We start from the raw sequence: 23,411 nt of genomic DNA on the forward strand, positions 1-23,411 counted from the left end.
GGGTAATGTCGCGGTAGAGCTCGGAAAGGCAGAATGATTTTGAGAATTTTTTATGCGAGTATGGCGAATGGGATACGAAATTTGTTTTAATGCCTTTATTGTACATATCTTGAAGTATGATCACGATTTTTTAAAACAAATTTTAATACCAAATGGCGGCGCCATGGCTCGACAAAAGAAGCTTCTTCTGAAAAACAGTGTTCCGCGGCTGGAAAGATTTTTTTATCCGATGCTTAGTTTTCTTTTAATTGACGAAAATCAGGCAAGATTTATGATAAAAATTGAAACTTTTACTTTAAACATCAGCCATTTTTTCCCAAATCAATATTTCGAAAAATCCTTCGTTCAAATACTAGATAATATAATACAATAAGTAAATTCTTTTGAATTTCTTATTTTAGACGGTCGACTTTCGAGCAGCAGTTTTCACCGCAGAAGCCTTTTTTGATAGAACCTTCGAGTGACGGACAATAACTTAGTTATTGATAAATATTTTTAAACAAAAAAATTACGATGCACGGTACTAGATGCAATCCTTAAAAGGGAAAAAGATTTTTTGAGAAATGTGTTATAGCATTTGAGTAAAAAATTTCCAAAGACCACTCTTTTTTCGACCTCCTGACTGAGTATGACCCCTCCTTAAGGGAGTATACTCGTTTGAACCCTCGGCAAATGTGTACATTTTGCGGATTTTTTTACAAATCAACGGCATGATGAAGATTTTTCGTGTTTTTGCTATCTTTACAATAGTATTATGAACTGTTTAAAAAAAAAGTTTGAGATAAAAAGCTATTATTTTTCGGAAGTTATGCATACATATCCGAAAGTCTCGATTTTAGACGGCTAAACGGTGGGCCTAAAATCTCGCGCTACGTTCAACCGATTCACTTCCAATTTTGCATGCAGGATCGTAATAAGATTCCACATCGTCCAACGAGGGCTTTTTTTATTCCGATTCCCCGTTTATTATTTATAAAGAAAAAAGGTGGCCTTCTCTCTTAGAAAAATGTAACTTTACCTTTGATCTCTCACCATTCCTTTATTTTCCAAAATTTTCAAAATCGGCCCCGTTGGACGATAGCTATTAACATACTTTATAAGAAGATTTTATGGTTTTCGATTTCAGACACGACATACAGCTGTTGTCAGGCTCACCGTTTACACATCTAAAATCGAGAGACTTTCGGATATGTATGCATAACTTCCAAAAAACAATAGTTTTTTAACTGAAACTTTTTTTTTAAGTAGTTCACAATACCATGCAAAGATAGTAAAAAACCGGTAAATCTCCATCAAGCCGTTGACTTGTAAAAAAATCCCCAAAACGTACACATTTTCAGAGGGTTGCAACGGGTATACCCCCTCAACTGAGTTGTATGCATGCTGAAAATTTCATCGACTTCGATGAAATCATTCTCTATCGCATTCTCTAATGGCGCTCAATGGGAACGGAGTGGGGCGATACTCACCCCGTACGACCCTAAGCGATTATTGTCGCCCGTTTACCCCTCAGCGTTCTTCTCACCCAAGGCGATCGTCCCGTCTCTAATGTTTACGTTACCGCGTTGGCTAAGTCCGCGACGTCTCAGCTTCCACTAACGACGCACGCGAACCGAGTGGAAGCGCAATAGCGAACTGTGTCACACCCGTCCAGTTTATCCAGGCAAACAGCTTTCGAGCGTCGAGATAAAATTCGTGGGAAAAGAAGCTTGGAGCCGTGTGCCGCGTAGTATCGCCGCTCATTCAAGCTCCTACCGATGCCATTGAAGAGCGCAGCGGAGCATTCAATTAAGAGATCGCGGATGATCCCCCAGCTGTTTCTTGCACGGACCAGCGCAGTCGCTTAATTAAAACCGTACAATTTACAGGCGACTTCGCTGCACTCTCCGCGCGGCGAGTATAAATAAAGATGGAGGGGGGCCAGCGACGTTTGCAAAGCGATTATTTAAATTAACGTTAAGGATGAAGAAACGCGAGTGAATAAATCACGGGCTCGGGCAGCCCGCGCCGAGCGGCTCGGCTCGATAATTAATTACGCGCGCGCTGCGTCGACAGCGGGGGAAAAGAAACCTCGTCCAACCGACGGAGGAAAACCGTCTCTCGCGTTTATGGTAATCGCGAAACGAACGCCGTAATTCTTCCCACGTAACGCGCGAGCGACTTTTCCGTGCGATCGCGCCCGCCGCGGGGCTAATCTGAGCCGTCACGACACCCCGCGCGAACCTGTAATCGCGTTATCCCGATCGTCGTAGTGCGCATTTCCCTTCCGCCCGGAATCAACGGTCTGGCTGAGAAACCGAAAAGCGGGCCCCCGATACGAGACTACATTCGATTCTCGGGCATCAACCGCAATCACGCGCGGGCATCTGCGCCCCGGAATGGAATGCACTCGGTGTAAGGTAAATGTACCGGCCACGCTCCGCACCTGAACAGCAACGCGAATTTGATTTATTTTTAAGCTTGGTGTTTAATGTAAATTAAAAGAAAAATAGTAGCATAATGCATAAGTATTCAGCAATATTAATTAAAATCGTTAGTATAGAAAATTGAAAATCGTTAGGTAGAAGTAATTTTTTTTTGTAACTTAAGCTTAAGCTTCTGTTAAGAAAATTCAGCTCGTTTGTTAAGAAAATATTCACTGCTTTTTTATATATTATGCTAATACAGTAGTATAATAGTAAGTAGATTTGAATTTAGTTTGAAATGATTAAGCTCGCAAGAGACTCGATTCCTTTTCTAACAAGAGTATTTTAGGTGTCCGCCTCCGATTATTTTGATTTTTGGATATGTTATAGAGGACCGAAAAATAAGAAATACGTGTTTTTTTATTTTTCCTCGTTTTCATATTTGGGGCGTGAAAACTGCGTTCAAAGTTAGGGGTGAAAAATCATTTTTGTGGATTTTTGAAAATCTGGTGACTCAGTCATATTTCGCATTCAAAGACACAAAATTCGTCCATTGACACTATTCCCCTATCTCTGATAGTTCTCGAGATATTCCACAAAACTGATTTTTCAACCCTTAACTTTGAACACAGTTTTCACCCCGCAAATATGAAAACAGGAAAAAATAAAAAAACACGTATTTCTTATTTTTCGGTCCTCTATAACATATCCAAAAATCAAAACGATCGGAGGCGGACACCTAAAATACCCTCCTTATAACAAGTACATCCGTATATTTTCGTATTTTCATTAATAAATACCTACGTCTATTATAATACATAGACTGTATTTTTAGTTTCCGATGGTATAATACTGTGTTATCTTCCACACTGCAAGCTCCCTTTATTTCACGCCGGTTTGCAAATTGAATTAGGAGAAAAGTGTGCCACTATTCCTACCACCCCTCGAGCGCCCAGGCATTGGTACATTTACCTTGCCTACTGCATCAATGGAGGAAGCGTCGCGGGTATTTCCGTCGAGAGGTCAGCGAAGGATCGCGTCAAAACAGAGAGCTCCTATCGTCTTGCCGACGACCCACGCAAGGAGACGCGAGATTAATTGACTCCATCCCCTTGGCGGCGTGATGAATGGCCAACGGAGCGCAGCAATTAGACCGTCGGCCCGTGCAAGAGGCGAGCTTTGATTCGGAGCTGTTCGATTCGCTTGCTTGCCCCCCGGACCAATTAGTTACCCCGCTTCCGCGGCTCTCGTCTCCCCGATGAATGCTAATTCGTTGCCAGGCGGCGTTTCCGCGAGGCCGGGGGAAACTCGGAGGAGACTCGCCGGCGGGAAGAGCGATCGCCTAGAATCGGCCGCCGCCTGAGCACCACCCGGGAGCGTCGCGAGTTCCAGACGTATCGGCGAGTCGGAGGCGAACTGGAGCGAATCGAGGCGAATCGTCCTCGGGGCGTCGTGGAGAACTGGTAGCGGGTTCGTTACGGAAGCTGTTCGTTACTCACAGTGTCCAAGCCGGCGCGGAGGTTGAAGGTGTTCGAGGGTGAGGTTACGGCGAAGATGATGACGGAGGTGGAGGGAATGGCCCTTCCTTCGATGCTGCGAGGGGCAGATCCGCTTTCCCGGCCCTCTCCGTCTACATTCCCAGTTCACGGATCATCGCGCGGCTGAAACAGCGGGAGTGGAAAATTGAGTCGGGAAGCGGCGGCAATGATGGGTGAAAAATTCGATAGGTCGAGAGATCAGGACGGGCCGGCGTGCCCCGGAGAATCAAGCCACGTCCCACATCGTTCATCTCGGAGGGGAGTTTTTCCGAACTTCTCGAATTCGATCGTTTCTCTGGGACAGAGTCAGCTACGTACTTAGTACGTGGCCCGAATTCCGGGGGCGATCCACGGGGGTAGGGAAGAATCGAATCTGGGATCGTGGTCGGGGATGCTCGAAGCGTCCGGGGGAAGCAAACGACGATAAAGAGGGGTGGTTTCCTCGGATGGAGTCTGCTCGAGAGACAAGACCATTTCTATCCGTGTCGCCTTCGAGCCATTAGGAGGACTGTTATCCCCCGTTCCCGGGAAACCGCTCGTTCCCACAGAATATTCCTCCAGAGATGTTTCCTGGGTATACATCGCCGCGTCTCGACTCTCTAAGAAATTGAAAGGCTGCTCTCGTTTCGACTGTACCTCGGATATCGCCTACGAAACGGGAACAAACTTTTATGGATGCTGCGGACAATTATTTTCTTATTTATAGACGGTCCTTTTGCAACGCGCGGGAGGGGATGAAAGGGAGCCGGCTTCCGGTTGGAGCCGAATAGCTTGAGAAGCCTCTATTGGCCCCGCTACTCAAGGGACGTTCGGCAATCCGGAGATTCAGAAAATTATGAAGCTCCGTGTGCACGTAGAGCAGCTCATCCGTAACACAACCCTATTTTTTTGTCGGTGCCATGATGCAATTTTTAGGGGCGACATCACCCCTTCAAAAAATTGCAGAATTTTATTTTCTCTGGAATATCTCGAGAACGGTGAGAGATATCGAAGAGAAGTTTAAACAGATGTTGCATCCTTCCTTTATATCTACAAAACCGCGTGAAAATAATTGTCGAAAAATCCATGTTCTTCGAGTTACCCCCGCCAACAACCCTTAAAATTAATTTTTTGTATTTTGTAAATATACGCTGAAATACCTATGGATAATCTCTTTTCGTACATGTAAATAGTTTATGCGTTATATTTTCTTTGCAAACTAGTGAAACCTCTATTACCGAATTCGAAGTGCATTTTGGCAATTTCCATTAATAACGTGGTTTCTTAAAACCATATTTAAATTATTATCTATGTAAAGTTCAGGCAGCTTTCAATTATTTAATCAAGGCAGCTCGTACTTAACATTGCATCCAGATTAAAACAATTACTATTTTAATAAATTAAAATAATACTTCAAAGCTATTTTGCAATTAATTAATTTATATATATTAGTTTCCGACGTTTCGATCTTGGTTTAGATCATCTTCAAGGAAAGTTAAAAACATATATAAAATACTGCGTGTGCTATTGAAAACAAGTCACCGTGCTTCTGCTTTTGGAAGGTGTTGTTCACGGTTTACCTTAGTCTTATTCCAACCGACTCGCGAGTCACGCGTTGTGCCAGAGCACGGTGGCTTATTTTCACTAGCATACGCAGTATTTTACATATATTTTTAACTATCCTTAAAGATGATCTAAACCAAGATCGAAACGTCGAAAACTAATATACACAATTAATTAATTGCAAAATAGCTTTGATGTATTATTTTAATATATTAAAATAATAACTGTTTTAATCTGACCGATCCAGCGCGCCGATACCATTGCAGTTAAGTTTCACCGTGGAAATTTAGTTTATTTATAATTCATTGCATCCAAGGTAAAGCGCGTCGAAGCTAAACCACGCGATAAATAAATAATGCGTGAAGATTTACAGCGACTTTGCATCGTTTTAATTGTAACTGATAACAATCTCGTGGCGCATTCACTTTTCGGTAAGCATGTTTAGGAGAATCGGGAGAATCTCTCCCCGAGTCGGACATTAAATTCTTCCGAGATGCGAATCTTAAGGAGAACGAACGACCTCGTAAACCGTGGGGACGCAGAATTTGGCCGGCCTCTAATGAAATCATACATCTGGTTCTTAAGCCGTTCGAGGGCAGCCCCTCGTTATCCGCCGCCCACCCTTTGGTATTTCAGCCCCCAGCCTCCCGCGCTGGTCCGTCGGCCAGAGGCTCTCTCTGGCCGAGAATTCCGCAGCCGGTCGACTTACAACCGTGCAAATAGAGCCGGGGGTACACACGTACGGCCGGGAGTAATCCAGGAATTTCTAATAAGCGTACGTCCCACTTTCGGAATTCATTTCGAGGCTGCCTCGCCTCGCCGGAACGCGGATAATGAATTTGGATCGCACAGGCAAGAGATATTCGGTCCAAGCCTCTCGTCCCGGCTTCTTCTGCCTGGAAGCTTGCTCGCTCGATAATTATTTCGTCGCTTCCGTTCCGCGTCAGATCGGCCAGAAACAGGCAGGGGAGGCTCCGAGTCGCGACAGGCCCCTGGGGGTTTCTCCGCTACCACCCGCGCTTGTTATTCCTGGAGGTGGAGGCAGCGAGATGTAGATAGAAGGGGGACATTTTCCTTTGATTCCTTTACCTTCGAGGGGAACCGTTGTTCCGTGTATTACGTAGCGAAGTTGAAGAGGAAATCTTTGCGGAGTGGGTTAGAGTCGAACGTGGAACTGCGAGGGGAAAAGGAAAGTGCACGCGTCGTCCTGGGCCTGCTACTAATTGTAAAACGAAACAAGGAATTATGTATACTAATAAAATACCCCCGGCACTTCGCTTCGGACCTAACAGACATTAAGGACTCCATGAAAACACATTTTACTCCTTTTCACCACCACCTTAGGGGTTGATTAAAGGAAAATCATGAAACTGATTTTTAGGTATTTATGTGGGTAACCTTTTAAAGTAAAAACCAAGTTGATATCCAATCGGGTCTAAGAGATTTTGAGGAATTCGTGGAAACACATTTCTGTCGTTTTTCACCCTCTTAGGGGTTGGTTAGGGCAAAATCCTGAAATTCGTTTTTAGGCAGGTGTGTGGGCAATTTTTGCGAGTGAGAACCAAGTTGATATCTAATCGGGCCTAGGAGATATTAGGGAGTTGGAGAAAATACATTTTACCCCTTTTCACCCCCTTGGGGATAGATAGATAGATAGATTTGCCTTGGAAGAATAGGCTTTGTAGCGATAACAAGTTCTCTCCATCAACTACCGATTCCTGTATGAGGGATTGAGAGCAAAAGAGGACCCAGTTTAACCCAGTTTGTTTTTTTTGCGAAATTGATTTAGTAGCAATAATATATTCCACTAGGTTGTACTAATATAAAATAAAACAAATTAAATTTTTTCAATGTGGGTTAGTCCTTTTTTGCTCTAAATGCCTCGTATAGGAATCAGTAGTTGAGAGAACTTCTGCCCTCTTTAGTTAAAATGTCCTATCTAACATTTTGAAGCAGCCGAGGAAACTGAAGCTTAATTATTTACTTTGTACCGGCCTTATTTTCCTTCGTTCGAATTAAAACATGTTGCCATTATTTCGTAACAGCCTGATATAATTTTTTTTAATAGATGTACCGATAGGTGATGTGTTATTAACGTACCAATTAATTAATTGTTTTACATAGGATATTATAACCATTTGGAAGGAAGTTGGGTTAAATACATTAGACTGTTTATAAATCTTTACGAAGCACGCAGAGTTTTCTAACTTTGCTTAAAAGGTAAAAGACGCGTGGAACTTGAAATATTTCAACATATCTCAAAAAATGCAAAAATGCTAGATAGAACAGTTTAACTAAGGAGGGCAGACTTGTTGTCGCTACAAAGTCTATTCTTCAAGGATCATACTAGGCAATCCATCCACGGTTAAAGCTACCCTCTCCTCCACCCCGTCGCGTATTTCCAGTGACAAAAATCCTCGAGTGTTCCCATCGAACGCGAACTCGCGAGAATTAGCCTCGACTCAGTTACCGATCTCGAGCACGCGTTAATATTAACCCTCAACTGGGATACTGTTTTTGGCAAACGCGACTGGTATACTGGGGTCGTGGCAGACCCCAAATAAAAAAGGACATAGAAATTTGTAGAGTGGATAGTAGAGCAACCACTGTGAATATTTTGTTCTTAGGTAATGTATAAAATAATAGAAGCGTAGAAAGTTAAACTATTATCATAAAATTAATTAGAAATTCAGTTTACCAACTTAGACAACCGAAAATTGTACATCGAACTTTGAGTGCTTGGGGTCGCTCGTGACCCCAGGATACCAGTTAAGTGTTAATCAGCTGGCTGAAGTCGTTTGATCCGCCAGTCAGCATCGAAGCACCCCTCGGTTCCACCATCGGCGAAGACACTCGGCGCGGCGTATCCGGCTGAAAGCGAAGCGGAGAGCAAGGGGCGGGTTGCAGTGCTGTATAGAAAGAGCGCAGAATTCCTCTCGTACGCGGAATTATCGACTCCGTGCACCCAATTTGCCTGCCCCCTCGTCGGAATCTGCTTACAGGGTTTGTTTGCCCGCGAACAGAATTGATCCTCGGGAGTTTCTGACGGTCCATCCCGCTCGCTATCCAACCCCCTGCCGGGCTCGGTCCTCGTCAACGTTACCAGGCAAATTAACACTGTTGACCAGGGAAACAGCGGGCGCGCTCGTGCTCCCAGCGTTTCCCAGCCCTCCGTCAGTTCCCATCCCGGCGATTCTTCTCGCCCGCGGAAAGCAGCGGCGCGATATTATCAGCGAGACCCACGCGCCGAGGAACGCGGGCGCGTCTCGTTTAAAAAACCGTCTCGGAAGCGACGCTCGACGGCCCGACGAAACGACCACGCGTCTCGGTGCCAAGGATCACCCCGCAAAGATTTCCCCAGGGGCGCGATCCATTCTCGCGGCTGCGAAGTGAATAGCTGCTCTCGCGGCCCGTCTCGTCCTCGCGGAAACCGTGCTGCGCCGCGGCGCGGAACAGAGGAGACAGGCAACGAAGAGGGAAGAGACTCTCTCTCCCCGACAATTACAATCTTGCCGCGGCACCTCGCTCCGGCGCGCTCTCCACAGCCGTCGGATAATAGCGGGCGCCTCGGATTTCCAGAGGGAGAACGGCTGGCGGAGGAACAACGTTCGTAGGTCGAGTTGTTTTCGTGCCTCTCGTTATCGAGCCGCTCGTCGCGTACGTGTGATCAATCCGATGCGCTTCGATAAGGCTCGCAAAAATAGCGATCCACTTGGCCGTTATCGCGCCGGAGTTTTATTACCGACGACAGACAATCGTGATTACGGCCGGCTCGAACCCTCGAGAAATGCTTTCCATTAATTGCGCGACTGTTTCGTCAGCGAGGCGCTGATTGGAGCCGCGATTACTTGCTGGCGCGCTCCGGTCTATTGTTCTCCCTGCGTGCCGACAATATCGAGATGGTAGCGTACATTACAGCGTCGATGGCGAACGATTGAAAGTGGACGGGAGCACTGTTAGTGTTTCTCTTTAAGACGGAGTTGCAAGTGACTCGGCCGCGTCAGAGATCGAGGAGCTTGTCGATGGGAGTAGCGGCGCTCCTCGGCGTCGATACTTCCAAGAGGAAGGCTTTTCATCGCTGGAACAATGCTGGTAAGGAGCGTTTGAACGGGGAACGGGCCACGACTCCGCGGCGTCCGCCGGCACAAAAGCGGGCAGCGTCGAAAAACGCGACGAAATTCGCGGTCCGCCGCGTCTGCCCGGTGGGAAACAATGCCGGCCGACCGAGCTGGCCAGCTTTTAAATAAAACTGCAACCAGTAATGGGAATCATTGTCCCTGCCCCCGACGGCGGAACGCTGGTTATTGTGCGGCCCCGTTTCTCGTCGAAAAAAAAAAAGAAAAAAAAACGTTTAAACGATACTGTTCCTCGTTCGACGTGCCCCTGTCGGGCTCGAATAAATTTCCCTATTGCGCAAACCGATATTCAATGCGTCGCGACCTGCTGCGGTATTATTATTATTATTATTATAATGTATACGGGATAAAGTCCCATTAGTGTACAAAAGCAAAAACAGAGAAGAGACAAAAAGAAAAAAGAAATAGCAATACACAGCGCATACAAAAAAGCATGCAATATTTAAATTGGTAAATGGTTCGCACGTTATAAACTCACGCACAACGAGGTTACACAAGTTTATATTAGTTTATCAAGAGCCTTGTTAAAGGAATAGGTTGATTTCGTGAGAAAATCAAGAGAATCATTTATTAGAGGGGCAGAGGCCACAAAGCAGGTAGAATACTGTACGAATAAACAGCATTTATTCCATATCAGAGTTATTCCGGGTGAGATGGCTCGGTCACGTTTGTGTTCTAGAACGTTGCGATTTTCAGTGGTTTTTAGTGGTATATTGCGCGTCGCTCGCACGCCGCATTAATCGTGCTTAATGTTTACTTTCAACTGTGAGATCAGGTAAGTTATTTGTAATGTAAACATTGACTATTCTCGAAATTTTTCTACGTGTTCTTTAAATTATTATTTACTCGCATTTTACGAAAAAGTAGTGAATTTTCTTTAATGCAATGCGTTGATATAATGTTTGGGGGTTATATCTACGTTCTTATGATGAGATATTGTCGCAGTATTATTCAGAAAACAAGCGAGTCAGCGCCTCTCGACTCTCGGGTTAGTTGGCCCGATTTTTTCGAGGATAGTTGGCCCGTCATAAAATCATGCGTAACAGCTGCTTAGTAAATGGCATCGTAGAACATGCCAACGGAATACAAACGAAGATATAATCAGCGTAGGAAGTTATGGACAAACGAGGCATTGTTGAAAGCGCTAGAAGCAGTCCAAAGTGGCAAAAGCGGTGGGTTGATGACTGGGTTTGCTGTATGAGCTGTGAAAAATTGTTTCACGAAGGATGCTCAAATCTTTTTTCAACTTATGCAATAAGCGAGGATTTGTGGAAAAGTTCTGTGCAAAAAAAAAAATATATTTCGTCTTATTAACCTCGTAACATGTATTTTTTATATGGGTTATCTTGTCCGGGTGAGATGGCCTTTCGCATAGACTGCAATTTTATTTTATTCTTTTTAAATGTACGATTATTTTTTTAATTCAATTTTATATTATTTATCCAACTGTATTTCCTCTTGCAAATATACTTTTGTCCTTCATAAAACCACTAAATTCACGGTGTACTGATTGTTTTAAAAAAAGTGGGCCATCTCCCCGACTTACCCTATATAAATTTGAAGTTGCGTACTTTGAAATGCGTTTCCTCGATAAATACCAACTCTGCCCACAACTGTGCTACGTCACTTTGTTCGCCTTGGCAAGAGGAAGGGTTTCAGCGGTTTTACTTTCTTTAAATAATTTGTTCAGCACCGCTAAACATATTTGATCACTGATCGTAGGACCGTAATCAGATTCCTCTTAGCACCTAGGTGCTCGGTAGGAAATCTTTTTAAAAACTCCCTTCCCTTCACCGAAGGAATCTAATCCGGGCAACGCCGGGAACTTTAAGCTAGTGGTTTATTAATACGCTGAGTTTCGTCGCGAGAAAAAAATTCTAAGAGCAGGAAATATAATAGAAAGAAAATAAAGTAAAAAGATAATAAAGACTCGTCGAATTTGATGCAGAAAAGAGAAACCTGGTCGAACTACCCAGCCACACTAAGCACAAAACGCTCCACGGTCTGAATCTCAACAGATCTGACAGTTTACAGTTACAATGCCCGATCTCTTCCACCCGGACAGCTTGATCGTTCGCAGCAGGATTAATATAACACGAGGCTCGAGGCCTCGCGCGCGAATCGCCATGGGAGAAGCTTTGAAATCGGAGGCCGTCGGCCATTCTTCGTAACCCTGCACGCGCTGGCCGCGTAATTAGAGGGGGTGTCGCGTCACGGCTGCTCGAAATACGACAAAGCCGCGAGACACGAGCCGGGGAAATTCAATTTTTCAGTGAAAGAGTCGGGAGAAAGTCGAACCGGCAGCGCGACCTCCCCGCCTCTAATTAGTTTCCCGCTATCTGTGGCGGCGACTGAAAAAGCTCGAAGGATTCGACCTTCTTTCCTGCGCTGAATTCGTCGAAAGGGGGCCAGTGGAGGGACGGGAAAAGGGGACGCACTCGGCGGAGTCTGGAGAGCCGGGAGCCTATGCGATTCGAGGGGCAGCTTCGAGGTCTAATAACGCGGGGCGAGGGCTGTTGCGCGCCGCTGGACCATCGCGCAGATATAGCCCGGGGTGCGCGCCGCTGTTCCGCAAACTTTCGTTGCGGAACTCTGCGGAACGAACGTCGTAAAGCCGTTTATGGACGCGGCTGTTTCGTTTACGTGCGCCCCCAGCCCTGATCCTGTGCACGCGTCTTCCCTCTGCAACAAGCATCGACCTACTTTCGCCCCTCGATTCCCCTGCCTCTTCCAACGGCTTCTTATTTATCATCCGGTTCCTTTGCAGCCCTCGGGTGCTCCTTGCTACCTTGTCTCTGCAATCTGCCCGATTCAAGGACCTCCAGGCGAGGAGTTCGATGGTCGGATGGAAATGACGACGAATTCGCTCCACTCGTCCACGGTTTTTAAGAACTGCTGCGAGTAATGCGGGTAACTGTGACGACGGTGATAACGCGGCCCACGCGAAAGCAGGGGACGATGGGGGCGGTTGGGGTGGTGGCGGTGACCTAGAGATGTCACTGGGTTAGCGTGCCCATGGGCCATCCATAACCCTGATACCAGTGATACACACTCGGTTTCGGCCTGTCATAGGCTGGCATGCGGCCCTGCAGATACACGGGCGCATCTACATACGAACGGCTCGCGTTCCACTTAACCGTTCTTCTGCATCCTAGGCCTGCACGCGAAGCTTGAACCCCTTCCAATTCACAACAAACCATCCGAGGCTATACAGAGGCTTGTTCGCGGATTCAGGCTTCGACTTTCCGATGGAGATGAATTTTTAGGCTAACGATCACGCGAGGCAACGCTGTCGCGTCTGACCATGGACGACCCGTTTCCCCTTGAGTCTTGCTCTCTGCCATACTCGATTCTAATTAAGGAGGAACACCACTGTGACGACTAGTAAGTCATTTTTATGATTTTTTTTCTGGAATAGTATATAATTTTCATAGAACAATTTTATTGCCTACCTTTAGTGCGCTGTCTTAAGAGATTATACAAAAAAATAAATTAGAAGAGATCCATAAATTTTAATATAGGTATTAATTAATCTTCTAGATCCCCCCACGCGAGCTGGTCGAAAGTGGAACTATGGAACAGCAGGTCCGAAATATAATTTCATTTTTTTTTATAAACTATGTGAGTGTAGTTTCCGTTGTACGTGCCGATTTCTTAAACAAATTATTTTTGTAAAAATGGGGCGCTTTACAAGAAAAGTTTCAAAGATCCTCGAATAAGATGGACAGTTTTTCGAGCGTATTTCAAAATATTTTTGTTTTCAATCGAAGAAGATGTACGTACAACGGAAACTACACTCATATAGTTTATAACAAAAAATTGAAAATTGATTTCGGACCTGCTATTCCATAGTTACACCTTCGACCAGCTCGCATGTGGGGGTCTAGAAGATTAATTAATATATTAAAACTTATGGATCTTTTTCTATTTATTTTTTTTCTATAGTCTCTTAAGAAAATAATTTTTTCTTAAAACTTCAATGTCTCCTCTATAAGCACCGTAAAGCTCATCTCCATCCGTTTACTACTTCCATAGCTATAATATTTTGAAAAAAAAGTTAGCACTTAACTTCAAACAGCTGTAAAATCGGCATTTTTCAAACTTTCGAAAAATCCTTTGAGGTATGTTTAAATATCACTAAAGACTACAACATATTCAAATTTCAGCAATCCACAAAAACTTACTCCGCAATCTGTCCGAGTTCGCGTGGAATGTCCCTAACTTGTCTACCGCCTCGGTCACTCGAAAGGACAAAGATTCGATCGCCGGACAAATGAATTAGGAGTAACGCTAAACGGGAAGAGCTCTGTCCTCCGATTAGTCTCCGTCGCGGAGTAATCTCCCCGGTTGGCTCCACTCTACCCCCAGGACATTCGTTAGCCTCCCGATAGGCACTGGCAGGTGAAAGAACGAGCTTGGTCACCGACGAGGGAAAAAAAACCACGGCTCCTCGCCGTCGCCCAAGACCAGGCCGGGGCAAGATCGATGAAGGAGCGACCGAGAACCGTGGACTCTGGAAATCTCGTTCGACGCCGAGGCAGCGGGGACGTCAAAGCATCCCATTTCGCGGGATTACGAAGGGTTTCGAGGATCATCGGATCTCGGTCTCCCGCGACGTTTCGATGGCTTTCTTTCCTCCGTATCCTCGCTTCTTTGCGATCTCCCTACCGGGTGATGTGTTTATAGAATAGCAGCTCGGAATCCCAATGAGATACACCTGGGAGAAGCGAGAACTTTTGCTCGGAGCGACGCGGGAACAGAATAACCTCCCCTGCTTCTTCCCTTCCACCAGGATATCCCGCGGCAGAAATTAATGGTCGATCACGCGACGATTTAATCCTCCCCATTCAGCGGACAAAATCCACCCACCCCCATCGTCGTTATTACGTCGCCGACACACTAAACGTTATACGCCCGAGCTTTAATCCCCTCGAAACGATATTAACGCAACCACCGGCGGAACCGGCCTGCCCAAATTCAATTTAGAATTCGGGCAACCTCCGCCCAGATCTGCAGTCATATTTTATCGATTAATACCGAGGGTGGCCGGTTGAAAAGGGGTATCAAAGTCGAGCGCGGTGATTGAAGCCGGGGCGAGGCGGAACGGCGAGGAGGAAAATAGGGAAACAGCGGAGCAGTTCATTATCTTAAGAGCGGCGGGGGAGGGGGCGGCGCGGTAATGAGAGAGGCAGGGAGGCCGGTTGGATGGGCACGCCGAAATCCATTCATTCATATTCAGCGGGAAGTTTTATTAGCGGGACCGCGAGCGTGGCCCGCGTTTTTCCGCGCCCTGATGTTTCCCGTCATTTTAATCCCTCCACCCGTCCGGCCTCGTCACCACGATCCGCAGGCCCCGCAGAATGGAAACGGTGTCGCGTGCTCGCCCGCTGAATACGCCTCGCGCGGCTACGCGCTGCGGAATATGAACTTGTCAGCGGAATTTCGAGCCCCGCCGTGGACAACGGCGTAATGAGAAAATCGACCGCGATAAAGCCTCGCGACAAACAGCCGGGCGGGATTAATTTTCAATCTGCTGCCTCGAAAAATCAACGCTGCTCTCTCTCTCTCTCTGTATCGCCCAGCTCTTCTTTGTCCCCTGTCCTTCTTTCGCTGTTAAGCGCCTCGCATCGCAGCCAGAGCCGGTCTCAGGACCAAGTTCGCTCGTTCCGCGGCCGAGAAAGTTTCCGATCGACGGTCCCGCAGCAGACAACGGCGAGACGTCGTTGATCGCATGCTCCCGAAAAGTGACTCGGTTAATCGAGTTTGCGGGGCGACGGCTGCGGAGTAGAGGCGCGTCTAGGATGGATCGCCGGAAATAGATATCCGGCGGACGAAAACGGCACGAGCCGCGGGGTTATTTATGAGCCGGAGGGGAAAATAGGGATTTCGAAAATCGTTTAAAATTCGATATCGGGACACGGGGGTATTTCCAGCCGCGCGGAGGGCTCATGAATAACTCCGGACCCGTGCGCGCGCTTTTGGTCCGACGGGGGATCGTTGCTTTGGGAATGCTCCGCGATCTAAGTGGGTCCTCTGTGCTTCTGGGGATGAAGGCTGGGAATGATACGGGTTTCAAGTGACGCGGAGCGGGAGTGTGACGATAATCGAGGGAACGAAATGGTAAACGGTGCAAGTAGGTACTAGGAAAAGAAATAAAAAATTATTCTTCCAGTGGAAAAGAGTAGGGGAGACCGATGGTAGTTGATACGTTATTCTGTTTTCAATTTTTTGTATTTTTATTCGAATTAATTACTTGATTAGAAATGTGACAAAATATACTTTGGTCCTTCCTGTTTAATATATAGAAAGCGAAAACTTGAGAAAATACGTACAAAGGGAATGAGAAAATGTTATTTGGACTAAGGCAAATGTATATTGATTTACCCCACTGCGGGACTAGTTGATACGTTTTCTGTTTTCCATTTTTTAAATATAGAAGAAATTTTGAGAACGTAGATATTCTTTATGACAATTCGAGTGATGCAGAAAAGGTGCAACTACTGTGCAATATGTGACCTATATTATTGCGATAAAATAAGGACCTAAATCTGACTGGGTAAAAACTACTTGTTGCAAAAAGTGGGTCCATGAAGACTGCGTAGAGATTGGGGACTGTTTAGTTTGTTAGAAATAGGTATTTTCTTCAAATATATTTTACGTTTCATTGAGTTGAAATGTTTGTTATTAGTTACTAATAGCTTGGATAGTTTAAAATATTGTTGATTCTGAAAAATTTGAGTGATCAGTTCGCACTTCATAGCTTGTGGCATATTAGCTCAGACCTTGTGGCATATTTACCCACCACTTGGGTAATATGCCACTTTCGAGGACTTTTGTATTTGTACCTTTCTCATTAAACTCTAAAAGTTACATAACTTTACTTATTAGTCAATATACAGAATTAGTTACACTTTCATTTGGTTTTATCTATTTTCCTGTATATACTAATACTTGTGAGATATCGCGTTTCAAAGTTGACTGTGGCATACTACCCCGAGTTACCCCAAGCGAAATCTCGAGAAAATACATACAAAATGAATGGAAAAAAAATGTTATTTCGACGATCAATTTGGATATATCAAAATTGAGGTGAATGTCCCAATTTCTGCTCATGTCCCCATTTCTGCTCATTTCGTATTTTTCTTATTATTATAAGCGTCATGTTTGTACTATAGTTACAATAAAATAATTCTAAATTATTTGAAAGTGGCGTAAGTCCATTCACAGCCATCAAACACATATTATTCCTTAAATAATGTTAATTACGCTAATTGGGATGATAAATCTGACACCCTTGGAACCCCAAAAACATTATCTACCATGTTATCTGTTACCTGTATTTTTAAATTTAATCCAACGCAAACCCTTCAATATCTCGATTCGAACATAAATGGACTTTCAAAATAAACGGCTCAATTCGTCTGTATCAACCCGCCCCTGTACGAACAAGCCCCGGTCTCCCCTAGGCACTCGAATAATTTTGAAAATTCTCACCACTGCCACTTACGTAATTTACCATTCCAACTCCCGAATTAGGCAATCGCATCCCACGACAAGAGCGCTCCAAGCAATCCTCTACAATCTGTTACAACACCCTCCAAAGATTCCTAAAAGCGCACACCCCCGCCCCTTTCAACGAGCAGCCAAAGAAAATTCCTCGAAGCGACTGGCACGAAGGGGATGAAACAAAGGCCTGGAACGTTCGGGTATCATCTCGATTCCGAGCGATTGCCGCGAAAGTGGAGCGACGCTGCGCGAGGTGGGGGTCCGCGAAGAAACGCGGGGCAACGGCGTAGCAGCCTAGCATATCCCGTGTCACGTGTCGGAATAATCGGACAGCCGGGCGGGTGGGCGGTCCGGCCGTTGTTTCCCTCACAATGCCGAGGAAATTTTCGGTCGTTGCATGAATTTGGCAGGGACAATGTATCACGTTCGCCCCGGCGAGCGGGTAATAGGCAGAGGCCAGAACCGCAACGTATCTGCAGTACAAGCCACATTCGTAGCACCGTGTACGCGGCGCACACATTTATGGGTTGGCGCGCGCACAAAGGCACACAGACGGCGGACAGGCCGCGTGCGTGTGGGTGGACGGACGGGTACGCGTGTGTGCCAGCGCGAACGTGTGCACGTAAGGGCAGGAGAGAAGCACGTGCAAATATACGCTCGCAAACACGGCTTGCCAGGCCAGCCGAGGACCGACGCGATTATCCCCGTGACGTCGATCCACTCTCCTGCGCCTGGATAACTTATAACCCTCTAATTTCGGACGGGACAATCGACGCCTGCGAGCGCTTCGTGGCGAGTCAAACGGTGCCCCCATTGGAGCCGTATTACGGGGGATTTTATGTAAGTAAATACAGAGAGGCTGCTAGGGGGTGGTCGTGGGGTGTATTATATCTCTATCGTTCTTACTACTCGGGACGGTGCAAGATAGAATTAATATAAGTGACTTTTATCGAAGTGGCTCGTCTCAGATGTAGTAGTACGGGAGAGATGAACCACATCCCCAATTTTATTTACTCATTTCCACAGCTGTTTAGAAAGATATCGTGTTACGATGATTACGAGGCCTAGAAAAGATAGTTTACTATAAGAACTGATGAGTCTAATTTATTTATTTATTTATTTATTTAACGGGAAGCACCCTTTAGTTGCAGTAAAGCGGACAGCTAACGAGGGAACACCGCGAACCTGGACTCACCGATTGGAACGCAACTTTGTGGGTTTATAGAGTGACTTGAAAGTAGAACAACGGTGTCTTTCGTTTGGGCCCTATCACCCTTTAAGGGGGTGAAAACTAACCTCGACGAAGTCCAGTTGGCACTTCCACTTTTTCGCGTGTAACTCTCGAAGCACAACAGACAGAGAAAAATGTTTCGAACGTAAGTTTAATGGCGCAATGAGCGCTACAAACTTGCGTTAACGAAATTTTGAAAAGAGTTTTTTTCGTCAGTTATATATTTTTTTTTCAACTCTTTTCAAAGTTTTGTTGACGGCAGTTTGTAGCGCTTGTTGCACCATTAAACTTTTGTTGGAAACATTTCTTTCTGTCTGCTGAACTTTGAGAGTTACACGCGAAAAAGTGGAAGTGCCAATTTGACTTTGAGGGTAGTTTTCACCCGCTTAAAGGGCGATAGGGCCCAGATGAAAGACACCGTTGTTCTTGTTTCCAGTCACTCTAAAAACCCACAAAGTTCCATTCCAATCGGTGAGTCCAGGTTCGCGGTGTTCCCTTGTAAGTAAGTAAGAGACAGTCTGTAATAATTAACCTATATGACGGAAGGGAAAAATATACAAATTCGTTTCACGGCATGGAAACAGGAGTAGAGCATAGAATAAGATACGTAGAAAATATAAGAATTCGGCAGAAAAAGGAAGGAAAAATAATAGGAAAAATAAAATCCAGAGTGTAATATTCAGTAGGCGCTGTTAAAATATTTAAGTTCGAGGCGATTTTAAAAACGTGGTCCATCTCTACCGGAATCACCCCACTGGATTCGTACTTCACAGAGTGCACGTAGATAGGATCCTGCGGTCCAGGGGTGGCGTATCTCTATCTCGGTCTCTACCCGAATCGATAAAGAAGTACATTATCCTCCTCGAGCTAAGGGTTAACGCATCTACCGAAGCTATCCCGTGAGATCGTGCGGGCTGCGTTTCTGGGGGGTTGCACATCGTTCTCTTGGAGTACGAGATACACAGGCGGATCTACCTCTACCGAGCACTTAACTGGATGAAATGCAGGCTCGCCGGCGTCCTTCGATCGCGGTGCAGGGCTTATCGCTGCCAGCTACGAAATGGAGCTTGCTCCTCCGTCAAGCGTCCGTCCGTCTCCTTTGGCAGTCCTTTTCTGGGGCGACGTCTGGCCGGGTTCGGATAGAAAAAAATTCCACGCGCAAGGATCAGGACGACGCGGAGGGCTCGGTGATCCTTGACCCGGTTACGGAGACCGCGCCGAATGTCAAGCTAACCTGGTGGCCAGGTCCGAAACCTGTCTTTAGGAAGTCGTTAAAACGAAAGGTCCCCTCTTCTTAAACCGCGACACCGTTTCGCGGCTCGTTACTGTCACGGCTCGGGCCACCTCTGGCATACATTAAAATAATAACGAGCCGGCAGGGTGTCTGCAGCCCCGTCCACCACCGAGCGTCCTATCGAGCCCGGGGGGAATTCGGGGTGGAGAGGAGCAAGCGGATCGAGAGGCGAAGTCGATCAGTCGGCTTTATTGTTCTTGGACTATCAACCGATGCCCAGCGATCCGAGGAAGACACCTGCGGAATAACTGGCAGCTAGAAGCTAAAGATCGGCGGAGTGGCTACTGCAGCTTGAACCCGAGTGCATGCACCGTATGCGCGCGCTGTGTGCAGTTGCATTCGCAGCGTAGATGCTCTTGTCGGGTCTGTTTGCTCCGCGGTCGCAGCGGGGCTCCAATTTGTCCGCGGCGGGTAAATAAATCATTTCGACCACGGGGAATTGCGCGCCGTTGCGAAAGGGATGCAGAGCTAACGGTCTAATGCAATCTCTCCTAAGGGGGTTACTGTATGGAGTAACTAGGCTCTCGCGTCCAGCCTACGCTGTCGATTCGACCCAACATTTGCATCCACTTCGTTAAAAAAAAAATGGGAATACTGTAATTGAAATATTACTACACCCTCTCACCTAGAATGGAGTAGAGACGTGCCAATTACTACCACTTTATTTACTTTGCTAAATAAAACCGTAGCGTAGAGAGAACGGTGTATAAAAAAATTCTTATTAAATTGGGACTATTCTTAAAATAAAGTGGTGGTAATAGGGACACTGACAGTAATTGGGACGTCCACCCTACTGCGCCAAACTTTCCAAAGGCTTCGTTAAAAAATTGCACGTTCGCTACCCCCGGAGCAGTACGCGGGAATTCGAGCGCTCCGTGGTAAACAGTTCGAGGGGGAGGCAGAAGGGGGTGGGGTTACGTCGAAGCGACTGGCAGCGTCGACACGGTGTATTGGATTCTTTGGAAAATGGAGTCGACAGGTAAACGAAGAACGAAACCTCCGGCAACGGCCCCGGGGCGCTTCTCCTCGCGGCTGAATTTGCATCTGCTTCTTGACGCGACGTAATAGCGAGTCCTTCCACCCCCGTCTAGCCTCCCGTGCACTTTCCACGCGCAAATATTTAGACTCCATTTAGGAGGAGTGCTCGCGCCCCCCAGCAGCTGGATTCGCGCGTTACGCGCCACGCTGCAACCTCCAAACGATCGGCCGTTCCTCGCCTGACGTCTGTCGCGACTGCCCCGATCGACGACATCCCCTCGTAAAAAGGCCGAACGGAGAATGCACCCCCCGAGAGCGTCCCCGGATACTTGACCCAATGTTATTTACCGACTTCCGCGAGATATCGATTCAACCTCCGCAACCACTAATCTCGAGTTGTCTATTCTAAGGCCGAAGCGAGAAGAGGCCTGTCGAGCGAGACTTTTCGACACGGCACTGCGTCGCTTGTTTACGGGAGGAATATTAACGGCAGGCAGAGTGGGGGTCGGGCAGATTCTGCGTTAAAGGGGACTCTTAAGAATTAATTATATATAACCGAGATTGAAAGTAACACGATAAAGATCTTCAAAGATAACGCGTTATCGTAGAATCTTATCGGTTCCACATCACCTTCTTTCGCGCGGAGATAGATGCTATGCTTCTTGGGACTCGGGAATGGCTGCGCCAAGAAGGTGAAAGTGATCAGGCATTTTAAACTTCTCTGTCAATTATTATCAATGCTCGCGGCGAATGTTTTTGGCTACCGCAAGGAGACAAGTATCCTGCTAGAGTCACTGGTATTAGAATTTTTTCCTAGTAGCGTAAAACGCCAATAGTTTCGCGTATATTAAGCAGACGTAGCTATTTAAAAAGGCCAACGAAAAAATTAATAGGATATTTTTTTTCCCTATTTATTTGATAATTATTTGCCGAAGAATTCATTTTCTTGCTCCAGCCGTTTTCGAGAAACAATGGCTTTGCTACCGTAATATTAAGCTGGCGTAGCCACTTATTGTATCTCTGTACTTAAGATATCAATCCCATTCTTGCAGCTGATTTTTCGCTAATTATTTGCTCTTAATCCACCGAATACTAATTTGTTCGCTGCAGTTATATTCGAGAAGCGATGACCGCGCTAGAACAGCGTTAATCTAGCATAGCCACGTGTCGCGCCTTTGTGCCTAACAAAGCTATCGATACCATTCTTGCGGCATAGTTTTTTGCTAATTATTTGCTCGCGATCCACCGAATATTAATTTTTTTGCTGCGGTCTGTTTCGAGAAGCGATGACCGCGCTAGAGCCACGTTTGTACCGCGATTACTCGTGTGTGTAAAGGAAATAAAATGATACGAAATCTTTCATTCTTTTTTCTGCACTTACCTGCAACCAGCATCGTACAGCCTTTAGGCTATGCTGGATTAACGCTGTTCTAGCGCGGTCATCGCTTCTCCAAAATGACTGCGGCAAAGAAATTAATATTCGGTGGATTAAGAGCAAATAATTGGCAAAAAATATGCCGCAACAACGGCTTCGATATCTTTGTTGTGCACTGTGATACAGCATGTGGCTACGTTAGCTTAATATTAAGGGTCAGGAGGTAGAAAAGAATCGATTCTTTGGGAAATTATTTCAGAAAGTACATGCATATTTTTATGCAATGGTTTTTGTATTCAGACGAGGGACACTTTAACAGGTTATTATATTATGTTTTGGTATAAAAATATATAGTTATTGCAAAATTACAACTGATTTCCTGGAAGCTGTTTTTAGACCGGTGACCACGATTTCTTCAAAACCGCTTCACCGATCTTTCTGAAACTTTGTAGGCTTCTTCTAGACATTCAACTCTAGTCTTTAATCGAAGCATTTGTTTTTCCAATGCACAGTTTTTATTTTATGCATGAAAGATAAGTGTTATTTTCCACGAAAGTCGATCGCTTCACTTTAAACATCTGCCATTTTGTCCCAGATTAATATTTTATAAAACGGAACGATTAAAGACTAGCTAAACTATCGCACTAACTGAATCTTCTTCGTTTTTTTAATTCAGATAACCCAGTTCCGAATAATGTTGGTCACAGCAAAACGTGTTTCTAAAAACAGCTTCAGGGAAATCAGTTGTAATTGAGCAATAACTAAATATTTTTATACCAAAACATAATATAACAACCTGTTAAAGTGTCCCTCATCTGAATACAAAAGCAATTGCACAAAAATATGCATGTACTTTCTCAAATAAATTCCCAAAGAATCCATTCTTTTTCTACCCCCTGACTGCAGGTAACCTCTTAATCTAGAGCAGCCACAGTTTTTCGAGAACGGCTGGGGCAGAAAAATTAATATTCAGTGGATTAAGAGCAACGAATTAGTAAAAAAATATGCTGCAAGAATGGGATCGATATCTTTCTTAGGTACAGAGATACAATAAGTAGCTACGCCAGCTTAATATTACAGTAGCGTAGCCATTGTTTCTCGAAAACGGCTGGAGCAAAAAAATGAATTCTTCGGCAAGTAATTATCAAATAAATAGGGGAAAAAACTATCCTATTAATTCTTTCGTTGGCCTTTTGAAATGGCTACGCCAGCTTAATATACGTAAAAGTTCCGAGCTGCAGCGCGGATAGCAAAGTTCACGCGAGCCGCAGCCGAAAGCTGGCAATGGAAGCAAGTGCCAACCCGAGCCAGACACGGAGACCTATTTTCCCATTCGACCACCTCGTCGTTACCTTCCCTCCGCTTTTTACGATCCTCCCTTCGGCTGACCTCGAGGAAAGGACACG

The 23,411-nt window shown here is 45.6% G+C and overlaps 1 protein-coding gene across 6 annotated transcripts in view; it reads right to left on the reverse strand.

Annotated features, from left to right (window-relative positions):
* LOC143369569 (acetylcholinesterase) overlaps positions 1 to 23,411 on the reverse strand; it is an 85,731-nt gene that overhangs the window by 34,597 nt on the left and 27,723 nt on the right. For 4 of the 6 annotated variants that reach the window (XM_076813672.1, XM_076813669.1, XM_076813668.1 and 1 more), the window contains exon 2: positions 3,905 to 4,066. The gene's annotated coding sequence lies outside the window, so the exon portion shown is untranslated. Of the gene's footprint in view, positions 1 to 1,469; positions 1,587 to 3,904; positions 4,067 to 4,414; positions 4,614 to 23,411 lie in introns of those variants that run through there. The other 2 variants (XM_076813670.1, XM_076813673.1) reach the window with 2 other exon arrangements.

The sequence above is a fragment of the Andrena cerasifolii genome, chromosome 6 (assembly GCF_050908995.1).
Source record: "Andrena cerasifolii isolate SP2316 chromosome 6, iyAndCera1_principal, whole genome shotgun sequence".
NCBI lineage: Eukaryota > Metazoa > Arthropoda > Insecta > Hymenoptera > Andrenidae > Andrena > Andrena cerasifolii.